Source organism: Bombyx mori, chromosome 12 (assembly GCF_030269925.1).
Source record: "Bombyx mori chromosome 12, ASM3026992v2".
Lineage (NCBI taxonomy): Eukaryota > Metazoa > Arthropoda > Insecta > Lepidoptera > Bombycidae > Bombyx > Bombyx mori.
The window spans coordinates 3,692,654-3,706,681 of NC_085118.1; the positions used below are offsets into that span (position 1 = coordinate 3,692,654).

At 39.1% G+C, this 14,028-nt stretch overlaps 1 long non-coding RNA gene across 1 annotated transcript; it reads left to right on the forward strand.

Moving 5' to 3' along the window:
- The first annotated feature begins 7,971 nt into the window (after nt 1–7,971).
- On the forward strand, nt 7,972–11,333 carry LOC134199815 (uncharacterized). The gene is made up of 3 exons (XR_009974453.1): nt 7,972–8,108; nt 8,956–9,237; nt 10,449–11,333. It is a non-coding gene; the product is annotated as an uncharacterized LOC134199815 (long non-coding RNA).
- The last annotated feature ends 2,695 nt before the right edge of the window (nt 11,334–14,028 follow it).

Sequence of the window (14,028 nt, forward strand, 5' to 3'; positions counted from 1 at the left end):
TACGATCTATTATATGCGTAGCTATAAATTCGTATATGGTACTCACAGTTGTATCGCTATAAAAAATTTGCTAACCTCAAGAACTTTCATCAAAATCTTTATTTAAATAGTATAATAACATATGTTCCACACTAAAAATAACAGCTATATTTTTATTCCTATATGTATATCGACTAACTAAATTAATAAATAAATATTAAAATTAAAATTACTGAATAAATAAATAGTTACGTTCACCCATTCAAAAACGACAGAAGCAATATACTGGATAATCCCAGCTCGTGATTGATAGCCGCCCAGACGTGAAACCTGGACTTTTTGATTTCGAGGCACCACTAAAAGATTTGTTTAGATTTTCATTCTCAGAAAAGTATTAAGCGGTAGGCAGCGACTTGGCTCTGCTCCTGGCATTGCTGAAGTCCATGGGCGACGGTAACCACTCACAATCAGGTGGGCCGTATGCTCGTCTGCCTAAAAGGGCAACAAAAAAAATAACAATGGAATCACGAACAAGGTGTAGACAGAGCCAAGCTATTTCATAGCAGTCATAAACATATCGTTGTAGTACTGGGCACTCCGACAATTACAGAACAAAACGTTTAAATATATATTGATATAAGATCTCGGGGTTTAGTGGAATATATTGTGCATTTCATTTGGCATTACGCCAAATGTCTGTCCGTGCTTGGTTACTTTATGATGAGCGTTTGTCTTTAAGATATAGGAGCTTCTAGCTGATGGTTGGGTGGCGGGTTCCTAGTTACTGAAGAAGGTAAATGGCATTTTGCTATGGGGCAATGCGGCCGATGTAGAAACGATATTTATTCTGCAGAAAAGAGCTATACGCGCTATTTATAACATGCACTCAAGGGAATCCCTGAGGGAGAAATTTAAAGAAATTAAAGTTCTCACTATGCCATCCCAGTACATTTTTGAAAATTTGATGTATGTTCGTAAACATATTGAGGAGTTTCCTAAAAAGTCGGACATACATAATAGAAATACTAGGAACAAACACAAGCTTGTTGTGCCGATGAGTAGGTTACATAAGATACGAAATTCATTCGGGTGTTTGTCTGTGCGCCTGTACAACAAAATCCCACAAGATGTTCAGAACCTACATATACATAGGTTTAAGAAAACTGTTAAAGAACATCTGTGCAATAAAGCTTACTATAAAGTCAATGATTATCTAGAAGATTGCACAAAGTGGGAATGAGTTGCTCGCTCCGGGCATTTCAATATTGTAGTAATTGTTACGTTATAATACTCATTGTAAAAAACTCATATTTAAAAAAAAAAAGTAATATTAAAAAATTAATAAATAATAATTTATAAAAAAAAAAAAAAACATGCCCGCTGAGTTTCTTGCCAATTCTTCTCAGGACGGAGGCTAGTTCTTGTGAATTGGCGGTAGTTCTTTTGACGTTCAACAAGTATGTACTTTCATTTATGTTGAATAAAAATTTTTTGATTTGATTTGATTTGATTTGATAAATAGGGTAAAGGGTAATATCCTCGATGTACTTGCATGGAACGTTGCATATATGCCAATTTTTATAAGGAATAAACCAAAAAAGACGAAATTAACACGTTCATGGACGACTCCCAGCATTAAAATATGAGTTAATGAATGAATATACACTGTAATAGTATTTTTTTCGGCATTGGTGAGTTGCAGAAATAATTAAAACTACTTTTAAATTTTAGTCAATCGGCCGTGACTAGATCGAAGTAATGTATTAGAAACGTCGGAAATAATATAATTATATCCCTCCGCAATAAGGTAACTCTCTACAAAACTTGTATACGCCCCGTCATGACGTATGCAAGCGTAGTGTTCGCTCACGCAGCCCGCACCCACTTGAAGTCCTTTCAGGTTATTCAATCCCGATTCTGCAGGATAGCCGTCGGAGCGCCTTGGTTCCTTAGGAACGTGGATCTCCACGATGACCTGGAGCTCGATTCAGTTAGTAAGTATCTGCAGTCGGCATCGCTGCGCCATTTTGAGAAGGCGGCACGACATGAGAACCCTCTTCATCGTAGCCGCTGGAAATTACATACCCGACCCAGTAGACCGAATGGTAAACCGTCGACGTCGCCCAAAGCACGTCATTCCTGATCCATTAACGGTGCTTTTAGGCACCACAAGCACCGGTCACCGTCCTCGTCGAACCCGTCGCTTGCGACGAAGGGCTCGACGAGCGAACTAACCCATAGACACAGCCCACTGAGTTTCTCGCCGGATCTTCTCAGTGGGTCGCGTTTCCGATCCGGTGGTAGATTCTGCGAAGCACTGCTCTTGCTAGGGTCAGTGTTAGCAACTCTCCGGTTGAGCCCCGCGAGCTCACCTACAAACGTTAGGGCGAAGCTGAAATAGCCTCTCAAGGCTATCAGCATAGGTAGGGAAAAAAATAAATAATTATATTAAACAAAAACGCTAGATTACACCATAATAATAGTTTTAATTATAGTATGTACTAGAAATACCGGTGTCATGGTAAACAGTCGACGTCGCTCTAAGCACGTCATTCCCGTGTCCCTCCCGATCCATTAACGATGCCACCGTCCTCGCCGAAACCGTCGCTTGCGACGAAGAGCTCGGCGAGTAAATTAACCCACAGACACTGAGTTTCTCGCCGGATCTTCTCAGTGGGTCGCGTTTCCGATCTGGTGGTAGATTCTGCGAAGCACTGCTCTTACTAGAGCCAGTGTTAGCAACGGTTTGAGCTCCGAGAGCTCACCTACACGCTAGGGTAACGTTTTAAAATTCTCATTTGAGGACACGATTTTGTGGCATGGAAATAACATGGAGAGTCGTCCCAGAGTCTAGTGGTACTTGGCAAAAATAAGCTCTGGAATGGCCTCCAGCAGTAAAGAAGAACTATGTATCGTTAGTCGCGCGATGGAGATGACGAAAATTGAGCTGTACATTTATTCTGTGTTCATTATCGCAGTATGTTTTTATGTTTCTACATCTCTGCGTTTTTTTCGGAAACGGTTGTCTAAGAGACCGCTTATTACTCGTACATACATATCGACGCTTGAAAAGCAAACGTGACTAAGCGACAATAACTGCTTTGTACATAAATGATAGGCAATAACCATATTCGATGCGCAAAAAAATTATATTTCTAGGTCTATTAAAATCGTTTCAATCCTACAGCTACTAGCTAGATTCTACTACAGCTAGATTCGTTAAAATAAATTTTGTTTTCAGGTATTTCAATTCTAAATTTTTACTGGTGGTAGGACCTCTTGTGAGTCCGCGCGGGTGGGTACCACCACCCTGCCTATTTCTGCCGTGAAGCAGTAATGCGTTTCGGTTTGAAGGGTGGGGCAGCCGTCGTTACTATACTTGAGACCTTAGAACTTGTATCTCAAGGTGGGTGGCGCATTTACGTTGTGGATGTCTATGGGCTCCAGTAACCACTTAACATCAGGTGGGCTGTGAGCACGTCCACCCAACTAAGCAATAAAAAAAAATAAAAAAAAAACTGTAAAGTTTGTCGCATTTTCGCTTAGTCACGTTTACCTTTCAAGCGTCGATATATTGCAGCACCTGTTTTTGTTGCAATGAATAAAACGAGTGATAGTAACGATCAAACGTTAATTTAAATGTTTTAATACAGTACAGAAACAAATATTTCAGCTGACGTAATTCAACGTACAATCTTGTAGCAGATTATTCTAAATTTAATGTGTACAATCTAGATCAAACCGGGGGCGTTACTGTGGCAAGAAAACCAGATTAAAGATTACGTTTACTCACGTACTAATAAAAATTCAGATATCTATCTAAGCATTATGGGTTTTATTTCGGAGCGCAAATTTTTTTTTTGCATAATATAATCCTATTTAATACCTATCGTAAAATATACTTATAAAAAATCAATAAAGAAACTGGTTTAGCCTTTGCGTAAAGCATTTTTTAAATTTTATTGCTTACTAGCGACCCGCCCTCGCTTCGCTTCGGAAACATTAAATTTTATTATTAATAGTTGAGTCCCGCGATCTTACCAGCGGTTATTGTCGTACCGCGGGTGACACCGCGGGGTAAAGCTAGTCTAAAAAATGTAAGCCTAAGTTACTCCTTATATCATCAGCTACCTATTAGTGAAAGTCTCGTCAAAATCGGTCCAGCCGTTCCAGAGATTAGCCGGAACAAACAGACAGACAGACAGACAGATGGACAGACAGATAAAAATTATTAAAAATGTTATTTTAGTCTATGTACCGTATATATATCCATATGCATGTAATAAAAAGCGGTTATTTCAACATTACAAACAGACACTCCAATTTTATTTATATGTATAGATTTTGAGCTTACGCGGGTAGATATCGCCATATAGTTTCGGCCGCGAATCATATGTAAAGTGTCTTCCGATCTGAAGGGTAGGACAAGCAGACAGAAGGGCAGTTGTTAGGAAACCATTTCCTTCTCGCTGAGCTCTTGAATTCACTCACCCATTTATCGTAGCTAAGCGGCAAAGTTTCTAGGCCAGCCGCAATCCCAAACAAACCAAATCGCAAAAAAACCCAGCTTACACATACAATTTTCTCCTTGATTTGTTAATATTTTTCTTAGCTATCGAATATTTATTGCCATCCAATATTTTTGTTCGGCAAATTAAAAAATGTGTTCTCGTCCAAAATCCCTCAGTGCCTTAAGACAAAGGTATACAACCAATGTGTGCTACCAGTGATGACTTACGGTTCCGAGACGTGGTGCTTCACAAATGATCTTTTTAGGAAGCTCAGTGTCGCGCAGCGAGCTATGGAGAGGGCTATGCTTGGTATTTTTCTACGGGACTGAATCAGAAATGAGGAGATTCGTAGAAGAACCAAAGTTGCTGACATAGCCCGTAGGATTAGCACGCTGAAGTGGCAGTGGGCAGGCCACATAGCGCGAAGATCGGACGGCCGATGGGGCGGAAAGATCCTCGAGTGGAGACCACGTACTGGCAAGCGCAGTGTGGGACGGCCACCTACCAGATGGACCGACGACCTGGTAAGAACCGCTGGGTCACGTTGGATGCAGGTAGCAACGGACCGGCCGCACTGAAGACCACTTGGAGAGGCCTATGTTCAGCAGTGGACAATGGACAGGCTGAGATGATGATGATGATGATTTTTGTTGGAATAGCTCACGTCTTTTAAACGCCAATAGCGAAAAAAACATCAAAATTTCACCTAAAAAATAATGTAAATCTTCACAGGTTTCAGGTCTCAGTGCAATTTTGATCAAAAAACGTATCACTAATAATTATTAAAAATATCTAAATACTAATTCGGGTAAAAGCGTTTTTGCCAAAATCAGATCCAACTTTATGCCCGCGTTGTCGATATTTTATTAAATGGAGTATTCAGTGGCTAATTACATTTCGCTTTCAGAGATTCGCTTATAAATTTAATATGTATCTGGCTAAATGCCAAACACGTGCAATAGTGTCCAAGCTTGGTCACTTTATAATGAGCGTCTTCATGTAAGATTGGTAATGAATAACAATATTATATTGTATGATATCATAGGTTGATGACCTTTTTAATTTGATCTACTGACTAAAGATGACAAACAAGCTCATTGAAACTTATAAACACGGAAAAATATGGAGATATAGATATGTATGCCCATAAAAGGAACCATGCTATAAAATCCTAGGAAACTACGAATTTATTTTAAATCTTTATAACAATCTAGCTGACCCAGCAGACTTCATAGTGCCTCAATCGATAAATAAAAGACCTAAACTTTTTTATAAAATAAACTCTAAACAAACAAAAGGAATCCGTCAGAAGGGGGACACATCAAAGGAAAAACAAAATTGCTATTTTTGTTTAATTCCGAGCATTTTCATGTTTATCTACCTTTTAAACCTTCTCTGGACTTCCACAAATAATTCAAGACCAAAATTAGCCAAATTAGTCCAGCTGTTCTCGAGCTTTAGCGAGACTAACGAACAGAAATTCATTTTTATATATATAGATAACACCTAATTCACTGAGGCGTACATTCAGAACAAATTTTCGATGATACATTTTAGCTCCGGAAACGGAAACAGCGAGTGGCTGAAAAACGATCGACGGGCACTATGATCGGGGCAACAACATCCTTTTGGCGATCTGCCAACTTCTACATAGAAAGCCTAACAAGTCAAAAATATATAATAATTGATAGTTCTGAGTATTTAGTGAATAATACTACCTCTATATGTACTATCTCTATCTCTATCTCTATCTCTATCTCTATCTCTATCTCTATCTCTCTCTCTCTCTCCAGTTATATCTCTGTTATTTCTGGTAAATGTAAGTTTAATTGAGCAACTATCATTGTATCTAGGATTCTTAAAACGATTATCAGTAAAATGTTGAAAAACAGCGTTGAAATTTCGACTTCTAGAACTTTCTGGATCTTTAGGATGATGTAAACGTTGATAATGTTCCCGAAAATAATGCTTCCATAATCCGTCTATTAAGTGAAAAGTTAGAGCGAAAACGTCATAAATCTCATAGAGACGGGCACTAACAATAAGGTATGAACAAACATCAGGTGTGTGCGTCAAAAAAAAAATATTTCAGATAATCGTCGACGGCACAGTGATCGAAGCCGAAACATCCTGTTGGCGGCCTGCCAGTATCTCTGCGGATAAATGTTTCATTCAAAATCGTAGGATAGGAAAACAACGAAAAACGTTGCTCTAACAAATGTGCGGTAGTTATCGTTTGAATACAAATGCGCTGTTGACCGGCCAGTCGAATACTTTGGATGAACGTCTTATCCATTTAATGAATACATTGAAATCGTTTTAGAGGAACTGTTAAAAGAATATGACTGTTAAGAGATTTTCATTAAATACTAACTGACCCGGCAGACTTCGTAGTGCCTCAATCGATAAATAAAAGACCTAAACTTTTGTATAATATACACTTAAAACAAACAAAAGGAATCCGTCCGACGGGGGACACATCAAAGGAAAAACAAAATTGTTATTTTTATTTAATTCCGAGCATTTTCATATTTATCATTTAAACCTTCTCTGAACTTCGACAAATAATTCAAGACCAAAATTAGCCAAATCGGTCCAGCCGTTCTCGAGTTTTAGCGAGACTAACGAACAACAATTCATTTTTATATATATAGATAGATATATTTGACGATCTGTTCAAAGATTTTTCGTCATTCGTTCGCGGTCGTTTCTTCAACTTTGCTTCAGCTTGGTGTTGATGTAGACAGCTCTGCTTAGTGACCTTTCTGATATACTACTGTGAAACAGTGCTACGTTATCGTATGAACAGAAAATTGAAACTTTGACAGAAATATGTTCCAATCAACGTTAACAAAGCGCATTAAATATTACGTGTCTTGACTGATTACATATGACCTAGATTGATAGAAGAGTCTATCTCGTTCCGAATTATCCCGAAATTCTTATACACCCTAAAATGAATATCACCACCGTCTTTAGAAATAAATGATAATCATAATACCATTGCCGTCCGATGGGTGAGCTCAAAATAATTCTATCCACAATCAATAACTGAACTTACTAGAAATTTGACCAGATTAGTTCAATTTGTTTAGAATTTAGGTTAAAAGACTTGAATTATAATCAGGATCGTTCAAATTCTCTTTTTGAATATAATGTTCTTCTTACATTTACAATGTTAAAATTGAATGTTTATTGCTAAATAAAACATAGCACTTATCGTCTATTTAACATGTATTGTTAATCAAAATTAACAGTCGACAAAAATATATTATACACAATACATAACAAATGCACGGAAAACCTATATTTCATCTAACGTACTACACTGTGTAACCCTAACTTTACGTAAACACAAAACCCTTTTTTCATACATCATAAAGGCATGATTTGTTACAGTAGGTTTGGTCTGGCAACAATCCAAGTCTGGCAGCACTCGATTACGGATGAATGACACATAAGTCTCACTTCTTTCGCTCAGATTATAACCGTGATGTATCGCTCTCGGGATATTCGATTACATATAAATAACTCTGATATTTCGAGTTAACCTTGATCTTTGAAATATCTCGGACGCTATTATCCAATATCAGTTATTTGCGTGCGAATAAAAAGCTGGTAACAAAATTTATGTTTTTTTTTGGTTGAATTTGATTATAAACATATTATTATTATAATTATGTATCTACACACGTAAAACATAATTTAATCGGTAGCTGGCGACAGTCACGTAGTGATGTTTTTTAGCTCTACTAACTACTTAACAAAAGATAAAAATCTTGCTTTAAATTTAGCGGAATACATGATTTGCTAATAAGTTCTTTTTTTTCGGGCTGTGTTCCGAAACTCCTACGAGATCTCCGCGCCTAGGGGGCGCACGAGGTATGTGAGACTTGTGACGATCTGCAGAAGTTGGGAGCAAACTGCGGGCACAAGGATATTTTTATGGCCCTACCGCACTAAACGACTCCCCTGCGCCATTACACCCGACATCCCATCTCCACTCGGGGTCAGAACCTGGTCAGAGTAAAAGGGTTCTCACGGTCAACACCACAACCAAATTGGCGGTGCAACTCCTACGACGCCCGACCGACGGGTCGTCGAGGCGATAGTCGGCTACCAACGACACCGGTGTCCGCGGTACGGCGGCCTTACCAGGCTGCCCGGGAGACGACAGCGATGACAATAATGCGGACCGCATGGCGGACCGCTTCCAACGACGCGTTGTCCTATCCTCCTGGTGACAGCGCGCTAGAGTGACGGTAGCGTGCGACACAACCTCGACCCTCTTAGGTCACCCCGTGACTATCACCAGGAGGACACTGCCTCCTCACAGGGCCAAAGCTACATGAACGGCCTTCCAGTTTCTCCTTCTGCGAGATGGTGGACTCGCAGAAGTCGAACATCGCCTGCCGCAGAGATCACATCGCCACGCGTAATCCGCAGCAAGCACCTCCGCTTTCAGGTCGAACGAGACGGTGAGGTTGTTCCACAAGAGAGGACCAAGGACCGATCCCTGTAGAACACCGCGCTGGACGGGAAGCGGAACACCGTGCCACCGTGCCCGGTGCACACGACCGACCTGTCCTCGAGCTGTAACCCGACCAGCTGACGATGCTAACAACTGCCTTTTTTTCGGACCGCGGGCCTAACCTCCTACGAGGTCCCCGCGCCTAAGGGCACTAAGTAACTGGGAACAAATCAGGCACGGTCATCCGGCCCCAAATTAGGATGTCCTGTCTTATGGGTACTACAAACTAAAAACATACTATATGTTTAAAAATATACATATTTAAGTAGATACATATAAAAACCCAGGTAAAGAGCAAACAAACCTGTTCAGCACACGAATGTTTCTTCGATGTGGGAATCGAACCCACGACCCCCGATGCAACAGTCAGAGCCGCTAATTACTGCACCACCGAGTCAGTCAAAAGTATTTAATGATAGAACAAATAAAACTTAAATAGGTATTCCGTATTCGATTGCAATAATCTCATCAAACATTTTTACTTCTTCCCTTAACATTAACGACGTCAACAAGAACTCTTAGAAATGAGGGATACTCAGTTTAATTGTGCACTTGTGTGTATTTAAGGGACGATTATGCTCTTACACTTGAGGAGTGGACAAAATGGCGGCGAGTTCTTCGAGCCGCTTCAGCCCGCACTCAAACGTTATTTACAACGGTTTCCGTTGAAGGACAATGCTTACAGAGCTTGCCTTGATATAAGTAATTGCCGAGACTGAAATTGATCTAGAGAAAGAAATAGCAATTCTCTGAATGATATTTTAAGATCGGTTTTAAATAATTGAATAATTCTATCTAGTTTTTTTTTTATTGCTTAGAAGGGTGGACGAGCTCACAGCCCACCTGGTGTTAGGTGGTTACTGGAGCCCATGAACATCTACAACGTAAATGCGCCACCCACCCTGAGATATAAGTTCTAAGGTCTCAGTATAGTTACAACGGCTGCCCCACCCTTCAAACCGAAACGCATTACTGCTTCACGGTAGAAATGGGCAGGGCTGTGGTACCTATCCGCGCGGAATCACAAGAGGTCCTACCACCAGTAACAATTCCGTAAAATTATAATCTAAGTCTTTTGTTCTTCCTTTTATGCTTCTCTTGAGCTTTCCAGACAGGCATACACAATTTATGAGTTAAAAATTGAACAACAACATACTTAGTCAAAAAACTTATACTTTGTATCTTCTTATATTCGAAGTTAACAAACAAAAATGCAATAAAAACAATCCATATATCGAAATAGATGCGACAACCAGTTAAGGTTTAAATTTAAACTTATATTCATAGAAAAACGTGGACCCGGGCATTTATTATGGCGATAAATTTAATAGAACATTATTTACACAAAGCTCAGTGGACGTTAAAGACCATTTTCGAAAGACGCGCCCCAGGAAAGCGATCTGTGTAACAATAAATTTATGTTTTAGGACCAAAACGGCGGTCTGTATGAAGAAACTGGTCCCGTTTGAAAAGGCGTATTGTTCATTTTAAATTGGATTCGTCCGCGTGAAATATCGAGGTGGGTAGCGTGAAATGTTTTATTATATTTTCGTGTACATTGCCTTTGTTTTTGGAAAAAATAAGATAGTTAATTGAAGTTAAGAATGAAGCCAATTAAAACAGGTGAGCTGTTTCCACTCAACTCAACAATTAAAAAATATTTAAAGAAGATACATCATGCTCTTCCAACTCTTAATTAGTGTCTGTAAATTAGCGTTAGCTTAAATTAATCTCCTTAGGAAACGAAATTCAATACAGTTTTGTGCTCATTTAGGATATCTGGGAATGATTAAAGATTTTGTCCTCTTACGGTCACCAATTCAAGTTGCGCATTATCTCAGTCAGTCAGTCAATAGATGAAACTATTCCATATCTCATACTCATCAACAAAAAATACTTACGATGAGTTAAAAGTTCGAAGTGAAGCAATTGTAAAAGTAAAAAAGGACCATCTAACTCAAACAAAAATACAAAAGGTAAATACGTACAAATTTATAAAACACCGTTCAATATTCAAACATGTTTGTACAGAGCCTCACACTTCGCAAAGTAAGTGAGCTCTCTCTAATTATGTGCAAATAAACCCGGGAAACTTCGCTTGATCTCATTCAGTTTCGGCAATTTGGTCTTTCACTCGCGAGCGTTGTTTGGCAGATTTCCGTTGGCAAACAAAACTTCGTCTTATGTGATTTTAATCGGCGAAATTCGAAAGGTCTCGCAAACATATTGGGACGTATCAACTCGACGGAGTTATTAAAAGTTTCACCCTTGTTTGGAAAACATATATTGAATATTAAATTTGATCGAAGCTACAGGATGTTTTAATTACCTAGATGTATGTACTCTATTAATTTTTCAGCTTTTATACAATTTTTTACTGCTGGTAGGACCTCTTGTGAGTCCGCGCGGGTGGGTATCACCACCCTGCCTATTTTTGCCGTGAAGTAGTAATGCGTTTCGATTTGAAGGGTGGGGCAGCCGTTGTAACTTAATTGGTATCTTAGAACTTATATCTCAAGGTGGGTGGCGCATTTACGTTGTGGATGTCTATGGGCTCCAGTAACCACTTAACACCAGGTGGGCTGTGAGCTCGTCCACCCATCTAAGCAATAAAAAAAAATAAAAAATGTATGTTCGAAATTAACTCGTCTTTATTTTCGCGTGTCTTCTAAATTTATCGTACAAGCTGTTTTTAATTGGCTTAAGACGAGCAACAGAAATTGTGGTATGTCTGCTGTGAAACGTAAAATAACCAAAATATCGGGTCGCCCTTAAACACAAGGTCAAAGCTTCAATTACAATGGGATTAATAGGGATCTAGTATTTGCGAAAAGCAACAAAATATTTTGCATGTTTTTTACAACATGTCTGTAGTTTATCGTAGAAGTGTGTGAGTACAGATTAGAGACATCACAGCTCTTCAGAAAAAGATAATTGCTTTAAGTGAACCACGGTTTCATGACATAACTACGGGTAGATCAAGCATTTTACCTATAAAACCATGTAAGCTTTTAAATTGTAAGGAATTAGCATTTATTTTTAAACGATTACATCATTCATTGCCTTTACACTACCAGATCTTCTCCCTATTGTCATTCCAGAAGTACACCTCGGTGATTAATTTTTTGCCTCTCAAATTCAGTACCTTCGTGTGATTACCTCAGACGAGTATCCAAAGGGTAAGTATCCAGTTGGTTATGTTACGCCGGTAAGAGTAACGCCATCTATTGCTGATTATCGAAAAATCCAGAATGCTCGAGAATTACAACGCCATCTATTGTCAGATAGCGGAAACTGCTACTAGAGAAGTGTGGAATATTCTCGATGATTCTAGGGATGAGATATCGGCTATAAAAGCGTTTTAGGGATGGCACGCAGTCGGTCAGTAATCGGAACTACTCGAAGCGAAACAGCGAACGGATCACCTGAAGCGAAGCGGAACAAGCAAACTGAGAGTTTTAAAATGTTTGTGAAGTTTTTAAGTATTTTAAGTGTTGAATACAGTTTTTAGTTGTACTTTGGTGAAATTTTATTTATCCCGAAACCCAGCGCGTAACAGTTATACCTATCCAAATCCAAGCAATAAACAGCCGGAGCTACCTACCAATTTGAATCACGATATACATATTATATAAAAACTGTCAATTCGTTTGTCTATGGAGTTATTCTGGAGCACTCCAGGAGCACATTGGTAACAGAGAGAGATCATTTACCTTCCTATAGAACGTCGATTAAAACATACAATGGCGTCGTATTAAGCACCTCCATGTACAGGGTGGGTGATTAAACTATGATAAAATCTGTACTTAAAAAGCCTTATCCTTAGTTGGCTGGCTCATTATCTAAATCATCTCTGAGCATATTACACACCTGACAAACGAGGGGTGAATATAAGGGTACAAAGTAACTAACCCTAACTTTAATGTATTCGAAAGTTACTTTTGAATTTTGAAATATGTTTTCCGTTAGATTAAGCAAAGTTAATATTTGTGACATAATATATTATATCATTCTATAGGTATTATAGTATATTTTTTTATAAAATAAATATAGTGAAACTTTTATACAAATTAAATTTCTTTACAATAGGACTATATTAAAGTTTCTTGAAGCATCAATAAAATAATTTCATAAAATTATTGAAGACTTTTTTGGTCTATCTTTTGTCTTAACAAATCGTTCTTTCGTAGAACCTTGATATTGCTTCTTTGTAATGCAAGTTTAAGATTCTTTAAGACTAGTAGGTTTTTTTGTCAGGAGGAAATCACCGGACTTCCGCCCTCCACTGGGGATGGAGGGCGGGGCATGTCGGAGTTGAACCGACTAAAGCCTCCTGTCGCTCAACAACTAGCATCCAAACCTCGCATGAGACATAGCTCATGAAAAGGCAAAGTGGGAAAGTGAAGCGTTTAGTGCGGAGCACATCTCTCCCATCACCCTCCCCCTCGGGACGCCGAACCGGCGGTCGTCAGCGCTACGACCACCAGCCCACTCGGTAAGACTAGTAGGTAGCTAATGTTTTGTTGTGAGATTATTGGCATTTGTAAATCCGGGCAGTTTGGATTACGCTGCGTACGTGAATAAGTACGCTATCGATATGAATATACAAAATTAAAATATTGACATCGATTAGTTGCGTAAAACAATATATATTGCATGAATAGCAATTTAAGGGCGTCTTACGGGCTCGTACGAGTAGGCACCAACATATTGCCTATATCCACCGCGAAACAGCAATGCTTTATGGTTTGAAGGATGTAGAGTGTCAATGTGGATATTCACATTGCGATATATACGGGCCCCGGTAATCACTGGGCCAGGTGGAGCTCTTTCCAGATGGAGGAGATTAATATGTCCCAAGTTTCGTTTTAAATGTGATATCAACATTGAACGTACATACTTCGAGAGACGAAATCAAGTCTTCCGAATTCAAGCCAGGTAAGGCACGGTTGGTAAATAAGTCTGCCACTAAGTGAGCCCACACAATAGCGTCGAGCTAATTTATTA